We start from the raw sequence: 9,525 nt of genomic DNA, 5'->3' as shown, positions 1-9,525 counted from the left end.
GGTTGATTTTTAATCCAAAAACTTGGTTGGAACCTTACCCAAAAAAGATTAATTTTTAACCGAAAATCTGAATTTTCATGAAAAAAGAGTGAAGATTGAATTTCTACAATGAAAAACGAATTATCAACAAAATACATGAATTTGCAGTCATATTGTGGAATTTTTAACTGGAAAATATGAAAAAAGTTGCATTTTCAATTTAAAAAATTAGTTTTGAATACAAAAAAATAACTTTCAATAAAACTCATGTATTATGAAAGCGATGACTTTAAATAAAATAACGAATATTTAACAACAAAAATCAATATTCAACAAATGGCTTGAACCCAAAGGATAATTTTTTAACGAAGATTAATTTTTCGAAAATGGAATAGTTATATGTTCAACGAAAGAGATAAATCTTACACAAAAATAATAATTTTTAACCAAATAGTTCAAGTTTCAAGAAAGTATTTGAATTTTTTTACCAAAAAAGATTACTTTTTAAGAAAATATTACAATTTCGACAAAATAATTACATTTTTAACCAAACAGTAAAATTTTTACCCAAACTGAATGTTATCTATTCTTTACCGTATCGACCCTATCTAAAATTTTATTAATTCAGGTGATATGAAACTTAATTAATTTCAATGTCCAAATAATATAAAAATATTGTACTCAAAACGAAGTATATCAGTAAATTGAGAAATTTATCAAAAATGCTTGCCAATTAAACGATCAACCAGAAATTTTTGAATACTATTTTAATTAATTTCGATTCAATAAATTGAAAAGAAACTTAAAACTAAAAAAAGAAGAGAATTTTCAATTATATAAATTATATTATAAATATAATAAAAATCAGTACAAATTCTGCTGATTTTTAAATACAATATTATTGTGTATGAAAATTAATCTATACATTTTTTTGGCGGAAATTAAACTATATTTTTTTTCGAAGAAAATTACGTTCCGAAAAGTCTTTTATTAGCATAATAATATATAATAATAAAAATGATGAAAAGTAAATAATGATGTGAAATGAATATAATATAGAAATCAGTGCACTTGCTGCTAATTATTCAACACAATATTATTGTTTATGAAAATTGAACTATACATTTGATTGAAAGAAATTCCGTTCCGAAATGTTTATTATTAATTGTCTGTAATTTTATTTCGATTTCTTCTTTGACTGACAAAAGTGCAGAGATTCTAGGACATAAATGTGTATGTAATTTGAATTTATGATTCTTATCTGTTGAAACTCGTTTCTTGGATTCTCTCAAATGAAGAGAGGAAATAGGCTTAGTTTCTGCAGATCATAATCTAATGACAAATAGCGATTATTTGCAGCTTCCTGTTTACATAACATTTTTTTTCTTAAATGCTTTGTTTATAAATTTTAGAAAAATTCCAAAAATGACCACACTGAAGGTCCCTTTTTTTGGTAATAATAATCTGATAAGTTCCAATGTTTAGTTTTCTAACTCGATAGCATTTACTGAATTTAAATTGTTGCTTATTTATTATAAATAATCAAATTAAAAAGAAAAAACATAAATCTGTAAATTAATTCAAAGTCCAGCATAACTTATTTTCAATTAAACGATCAATACACAACTTCCTTTATACTATAGTTATTTACCTTGAAAATTACCACATAAATTTGTGGTAACATGATTTGTTTCTATATATTTTTTAACAGTTCTGTAATAACCGCAAACTATCAATTACAGCACACCAACCTGTTTTTCCTTTTTATTCTGTCTTCATGGAATTAAATTATTTGAAAAATTGGACGTGCATGTGAATATTTACTAACCATTCTAGAAAAGTGTAAATCATTTTATTATCGCACTACGTTAGAAAAAAATAGTAAAAGAAGGCGCCATGCGCCTACAAAAAAGTGTTTCAATTTCCCCTACTTTCCCTTATTTCCCCTCACTTCCCCTACTAATCTTCTATAATTTCCCCTTACAATTCCTACTTCCCTTCCAGAATGTCCCTTAATGTAGTCTATTTTCTCTTCGCTCATTCACCTTCATTTTCTATACTTCCCTCCCCTCTTTCCCCTTAGCACCCCTACTCACACTGATCTCATTTCTTTAGTTTCAACTACTTCCCCCTCACTCATTTCCTTTTACTTACCCTTATCTCACTTACCATAATTCCCCTCTAATCATTTCCCATCACTTACCCTACTTTCAGTACTCTCATTTCTTCTACCCCTCCTCCCACCTTCCATACTTCCCTTAACTCTACTAATTCCTACTAATACCCCCTCCCATCATCCCTATACTTCCCCTACAATTATTTGTTCTCACTCCCCTTTCCATAATTTCCCCTTACTTCCCCTTACTTCCCCTATTTTTATCCCCTCATATGATATAACTTTCCCTACTTCCCCCACTCTTACTTCTCCTATATTTCTTGTATTATTTTATATAATTTTCAATTTATTTCTACTTTATTCATAATAAGTTCCCTGCGGGTTTACAGAAAAGAAAAAAAGAAGGATTAATAGTAGTAGAGGTGAAGATGGGAGGAGAGAAGTGGAAGATATTGGGGGTTTATGTTAACGGTGATATGCAGGAGAAATCAGAGGACATGAAAGAAATGATTGAAGAAAATAAAGAAGAGATTAAGCTTATAATAGGTGGGGATTGCAATGCGAGAACAGGTGATAAAGGAGGAAAGGAATTGGGAGAAGAGAGAGAGAGAGAGAAAATTAAATGTTTATTAAATGAGATCGGCCAAGGCAAGGAAAAGAACAGTTTAGAGAAAAAGTCGGAAATATCAAAATGGGAGAGAGAAATGTCGACGAGAAGATGGAATAAATAATAAGAGAAATAAAAAGAGAATTAGAGTGCACAAATAAAAATGAAGTTAGTAAAGGGGGGAATAGAAGTGGATGGGATGAGGACTGTAATGAAAAAAAGGAGGGTAAACAGCAATTGAGAAAGTGGAGAAAAGAAAAAAGTTATGGGGAAGAATATAGGGAAAAAGAAAGTGTATACTGATTTGCGTGATCAAAAGAAAGAGGAAGAGAATAAAAGGTTTGAGTAATAGGCGAAAAAGGCTAGGACGGAAGAAGAGATATGGAAGGTAGTAAATAGAGAAAGAAAAATAAGAAAAAAAGTAAACTAAGATATTCAAATGGTAGAATGGAAATTTTTTTTAATTTGCTAGCAGGAGTAGAGAGTAAAGTTAGGCAGTGAGGAAAATATGGTAGAGAAAAAGATGAGGAAGAGGGAATAACAAGGGAAAAAATAGTCAAGGTTTTAGGAATAATGAAGGAAGGAAAGGCACCTCATATATATGATATTATAAATGAAGTATATATAACTGTTTGTTGGTGAGATTGAAGAAAAAAGTTGAGAAAAAAAAGATAGAGCCACCGAATCAGACAGGGTTTAGAAAAGGAATGGGGATAATGGACAAGATATATGCACAGAAATATCTAGTAAATAAGAGGATTAAAAGGAAAAAAGAAACAATGATAGCTATGCCCGTGGACTTGAAGATGACGTTTGACTAATTAAACCGAGGTGAAATAGAAAAAGTTATGGTGAAAAAGGGGAAGAAAAAGATATATACCGATGATGATGAAGGGATGGCGGGCTTAATTACAGGATTAGAGAAATACTTAGATGAGTAAAAGCTAAATTTAAATGTAGAAAAGACAAAGACAATGAGGTTTGGAAAAGGAGGGGAGAGGAAGAAAAAATGGACAGGGAGATAGAAGGGAATAAAGTTAGAAGAAGTAAATGAGTTTAAATACTTGGAATGTATTTTGCAAACGAATAGAGATCATAAAGCTTATATAAGAGAAAGGATAACAAAAACAGCAGGGTCAATGAAAAAGGTAATGGAAATAGGAAAAACACGGTTAAAAAACTGGAGAAGGGGAATCTGGTTATTTGATACGTTGGTAAGGCCGGTATTAGGTTATGGAGCAGAGATATGGGGATGGAAAGAAAGGAAAGCTATTGAGAGTTTACAAGAAAGATATATAAGGTGGACACTAGGGGTAGACTGGAGGGCGGTACGATTCATAGTGAGAGAAGAAGCGCAAAGGGATACGTTAAGTATAAGAGCGGAAAAGAGGGCACGTTAATTTGAGACGAAGATGAGAAAGGAAAAGGGGATGGGGGAGTGGGCGAGAAAGTTTTGGATGGAGGTAGATAAGAGGAGAGGGAGGGCGATCAAATTAACGATAAAGGAAGGAGAAAGGAGGTTGTTCTTTAATGCTAGAGAAAAAGAAGACGGGACTGAAGTAAACTATGAAGAATTGGAAAAAAGAAGAGGGAAAGACAATTAATAGAAAGATGGGGGATGAATGAGGAATCAAATTACAATAAATGGTACAAGATTATAAAAAAGGAGTGAGTACCAAAGTATTTAGCAAAGGGATGAAGAGAGAGAAGGTGGATAAGAATAGCAACATTTAGATTAGAAAACGAGGTAATGGAGGGGATGTTACGGGAAAAAGAAGAGAACAGAAAGTGAAGAATATGTGAATGGGAGGAGGAAACAGGGAGCGTGTATGGGGAGGATGTAGGAAAGGAATGGAAGATAAAGGAAGCTGGCAAGAGATTGTGGTTAAGATTCTAGGGGAAGATGGATTAGGAGAAGAATGGATGAAGGAGTTGGAGGGTGCTAGAGGAGCGAATGAGAGAGAATGAAAGAATGCATGTGAAAAAAATGCAAATTGGAGGTACCTGAAAAGTGAGAGAAAAAGGAAACGAAAGTCGCTTAGATTAAAAACATAAAGATTGCAAGTAATGGTGATGTAATAGTATAAGTAGATTAAGATGCGTTGGCGTTCTCATGCTCTTTCTCTCTTTCTTGCGCTCTCACTCTCGACCGCTCGCTCACTCGTTTCCTATTAAGTCCTAAATTGTGCTATCATATGAAATAAAAATAAGGAACTAGATATAAGACTTTATGTGAATTTTTAAATTTATTTATTATTATATTTCTTATTTATCCATACTTTTTCCTTTATACTCCTCATTTCTTCTACTTCTCATTCCCAAGTTTCCCTCCACTTTCCCTGATTTCTCCTACTTTCTCTACTTTCACTATTCTCATTCTCCTTACTTCATCTTCTTCCCCTCTACTTATTTTTTTACATTTTCTTATCCCTCACTGACTACTTTTTTCTACTCATTTGCCTTCACTTTCCCTACTTCCTCTGGTTCTACTCTCTTTATTTCTCCTACTCACCCTACCTTCATTTGCTCTTACTGCTTTACTTCCCTTCCCTCATTTCGCGTACATAACTTTTCACTAATTTTGTTTTACTTCCCCTACTTTTCATCTTCTCCTTTACCTAAATTAATCCTACGACCCCTATTGCCTCTACATCCCCACCCCTCACTTTCCCTACTTCACCCACTTCCATTTCCCTCCATTTTTCATACATCTTCTCCCACTATTTCCCCTTATTTCATCTCACGTTCTTGTCTTCCAATCATCACTTTCCCCCATGTCCCCTAATTCCTCTACTCCCCCCAATTACCATCACTACGACGAACGGACAGACGGACACTTGACCAAAACTATAAGGGTTTTTGCCAGGGGCTATGAAACCCTGAACATTGAAATTAGTTATTATCTTCTCTTCTGTCATCAGCTACAGAAATTAGAATTTTTGAAAATTAAAAAATTTACACATTAGTTAAAAAATTATAGCAAATTTTTTTGCACAGTTTCTGCTAGTAAATAATAATATGTCGCAGTAATCATATTTCTTATCAAGATTAATGCACAATTTAAAGTGTTCCAAAATCATAAAAGAATTCAAAATCACCAAAAAAAATATTTTTCAGTGAAAGCCAAATTATAGCGTGTTTCTTCGATTCAAACAGAAGAAAAGTTTACATTTACCTTAATGAAAAAACATGTTTATATAAAATTTTGCAAAAATGTAAAATTATTATTTTTTATTACAAATTTTTCGTTACTATTTAGTAAAAAAATCTGTCCATACAACAAATTTGTCATAATTTTTTTTCGGACGTAAACGAAAAAATATTTTCCCTTGCTTCAATGATTTGATTAATTTAATCATTTTTATTCTACTCTAGTCGACAAGCTTGTAGAATTATCGAAACAAACCCAAAATATTTTATTAAATAAAATAATCATAATAAACGTCTCAAAAATTTTAGAATATTTAGAGAATTTTATAAATAAAGAGCGTTTAGTAAAATTGTAAATGATCCTAGAATTCTGGAAATGAATAAACAACATTTTATTTCATAATATTCTAAATCATTTCACAATAATCTCGAATGTCCTGGAAGAGTCTGGAATATTCGAGAAAATTTTTAATCCTTCCTTAATTTCAAAATAATGTTGAACAGTCTACTTTTTTCAAAAAGTATCTATAAATCCTAAAAATATTTCAAAATTCTCAGAGTGTAATATCATAATAATAAAAAATAATCTTGAAAAAAACGTATTTTTAACATAAACGTAAAAGAAACTTATGAATTTATTGAAGTAGAAATTCCTGACAGTAGAAAAGTCATGTACGGTCAGACGCAAGCTAAAGAAATACTATTAATTATCTCTTACTTTTTTACATATTTTGTTTTATATTTAAAGGGATATAAAAGTTTTGAAAAATATTTGTTTAAAGATTATTTTATTAATTGAGTAATATTTTAAAACGTATGTGCTTTAAATAAATAAATTACGAGCAATCACTTATAATAATAAGATTAAAATGAGATATATTAAGAAAATTTACTTTCTATAGATAAAAAAGTTAGACAGACATTGAAATTGATAATTAACTCGATTAATCTAATTTCTTGAAGTATTGATAAGGGTTATCTGGTACTGATTTAATCAGTTTAAATTCACAGCAGTTCGACTAAATGCACACAGATTAAGAAACTGTGAGCTATATACATAAAGGTTATTTATAATGTGCATTTAATCTCTCAAGTGAGATTCACCTACCGTTTATTGCTTTTATTTAAAAAATTATATTTTCAAGTTTTATTTATAGTATTATTATCCCTTGAGTTTTTGTAATTCGTTATTAAGAAAAAAGTATCTTATACAATGAGTGATTCATGACTTTTACTTAGGGGCCATCCATAAATTACGTAACAGATTTTTTGTTAATTTTTTAACCCTCATCTCGCGCATGTGAAAAGTAGTAAATAAGTAGTTTTCCTCCCCCCCCCCCACCTTCAAAATCTATAAAGTTGAATACATTTTAATTTTGAATCTTCGAAATCGAATAATTTTCAATTTTAAATCCTTAAAATTTAGTAATTTGCAATGCTTCAATTCTAAATCTCTAGAATTAAAATATTTCAAATAAAATGTTCCAACTTACAAACCTTTAAATTAAAAACTAATTTAAGTAAATAAGTTGCAATTTTATATTTTTAGAAATAAAAAATGGACATTTATTATTCTTTCAAATTGCAGATCTTTGAATTGTAAATGTTTAAAAATTGATAAATTACTTAAAATGAAAATTTTTGCAAGTTTTAGGATTTAAAATTAAAAATGCTGTAAATCTGATGATTTCAATTTGAAATTTTTTCAGTATGAAAGATTTGGAATTGACAACTCTTGACTTTTAATTTAGAAAATCCTCCAAATTCAAGAAGGTTGATTTGTATATCTTTAAAATTGTAGAAGCTTTAAATGCAAATCTTAAAAATGGAAACAAATTTCTATTGCAAATACTCAAAATACACATATTTCATCAAAATGTTTAAAATGTCATCATTCGAATTATAAAAAATTTAAAATTAATGAATCTTCAATTTTAAATCTTAAAAAAAAGAATAATTTTAAATTGCAAGTCCTCCTCACCTTGGTCATGTAATAAGTCGTGATAAAATGGTTAAGACCCCATCCCCCACCCTATGAAAATCTATAAAAAATTAAAAATTAAAAATTTTAACGAAATGTTCAAAATTACATAATTTTAAATTATAAACATAAAAAATTAATAAATCTTTTAGTGTAAATCTTAAAAGTAGAAGGATCTTAAATTGAAAATCCTTAAACTGGAAGAATTTTGCATTGTAAATCATCAGAACTGAACTATAACAAATAAAATGTTCTAACTTCCTTTAAAATTTAAATCTTGAAAATTGTTAATTGTAGTACTTAAAAATTGTAAGTCTTTTAAAATTGAAAATTTTTTTATTTCGAAAATTTACATACCATTAAAAATTATGCTAGTTTCGCAAGTTTTAAGTTTTACAATTAAAAATTCTGTAAATCTGATGATTTAAATTTAAAATTTCTTCAATGCGGAAGATTTGGAATTGAAATCTCTTGACTTCTAATTTGCTCAATCACCAAAACTTAAACATTTTAAATTACACATCTTTAAAATTGTAGTCTTCAAATGAAGATCCTGAAAATTAACAAATTTTCTATTGTAAATATTTAAAATTGAACTACATCTTTCAATAAAATGTTCAAAAGGACATAATTTTAAACCATAAATATTAAAAATAAAGGATTCTTCAATTGTTAATTTTAAAAATAGATGCATTTTTAATTACAAATCCCTTACATTAAAAAATTTTTACTTGCAAATCTTAAAAATTGAATTATTCGTAATAAAATTTCCAAACTTACAAACCTTTAAAATAAAAATCTTAAAAACTGAATAATTCGCCATTGTACATTTTCAAAAATAAAAAATTCTCAAATTTTATTAATCAAATTTCCAGATCATTGAATTGTATATCTTTTAAAATTTTTAATTTCGCAAATTCACATACACTTAAAAATTACACATATAATTATCATATCCTAAAAATTGAAAAATTTATAATGTACATTTTTTAAATTTAACTATATATTTTTAAAAATGTTCAACAATACAACATTTTGAAGTATAAACGTTAAAAATGGATAAATCTTCAATTGCAAATTAAAAAATAGAACAATTTTAAATTGCAAATACTTCAGCTTTATCTTTTTAAATTAATAAATAAAATAATGAAATTCATTCAGGTAAATAACAAGTATAAAAAATTAATTTAACTTTTTTATTAATAAAATAAATTTCTTTTACAATACAAAAAATGATGATTAATATAATTATTTTATATTTATTACTTAAATTATTTAAAAACTTTATTATTATTTTATTTATTTTTTAATTATAAAATTTAAATAAATATAATTATTAATATTTAAAAGTTTCCTCATTCTAATAACTTTTCAGTAGCGATTTTGTTTCACTTTTCGTCCTTTATGGCAGATTTTTTCTCTCCTATAGGTATTTTGAATCTTTTAATATTTTTTTTCAGTACATACTTAGCTTTGGTATCTTGATCAAAAGAGGTCGAGTACTCTCTTAATCTGGTTTTTATCTTCATTCTAACAATATCTGATGAAATATGATAAATAATCATAGATTCATTGACCTCCAGCAAAGAAATAGTTTTTTGTTCCAATTCAGTTTTTTAAATTTAAAATTGTTCACTTTGCTTTGAATCTATTTACGGTTGTATGAAAAAAATATATGATAAGCAAGTATTT

Source organism: Belonocnema kinseyi, chromosome 10 (assembly GCF_010883055.1).
Source record: "Belonocnema kinseyi isolate 2016_QV_RU_SX_M_011 chromosome 10, B_treatae_v1, whole genome shotgun sequence".
Taxonomy (NCBI): domain Eukaryota; kingdom Metazoa; phylum Arthropoda; class Insecta; order Hymenoptera; family Cynipidae; genus Belonocnema; species Belonocnema kinseyi.
Note: the sequence above shows the minus strand (reverse complement) of the source record.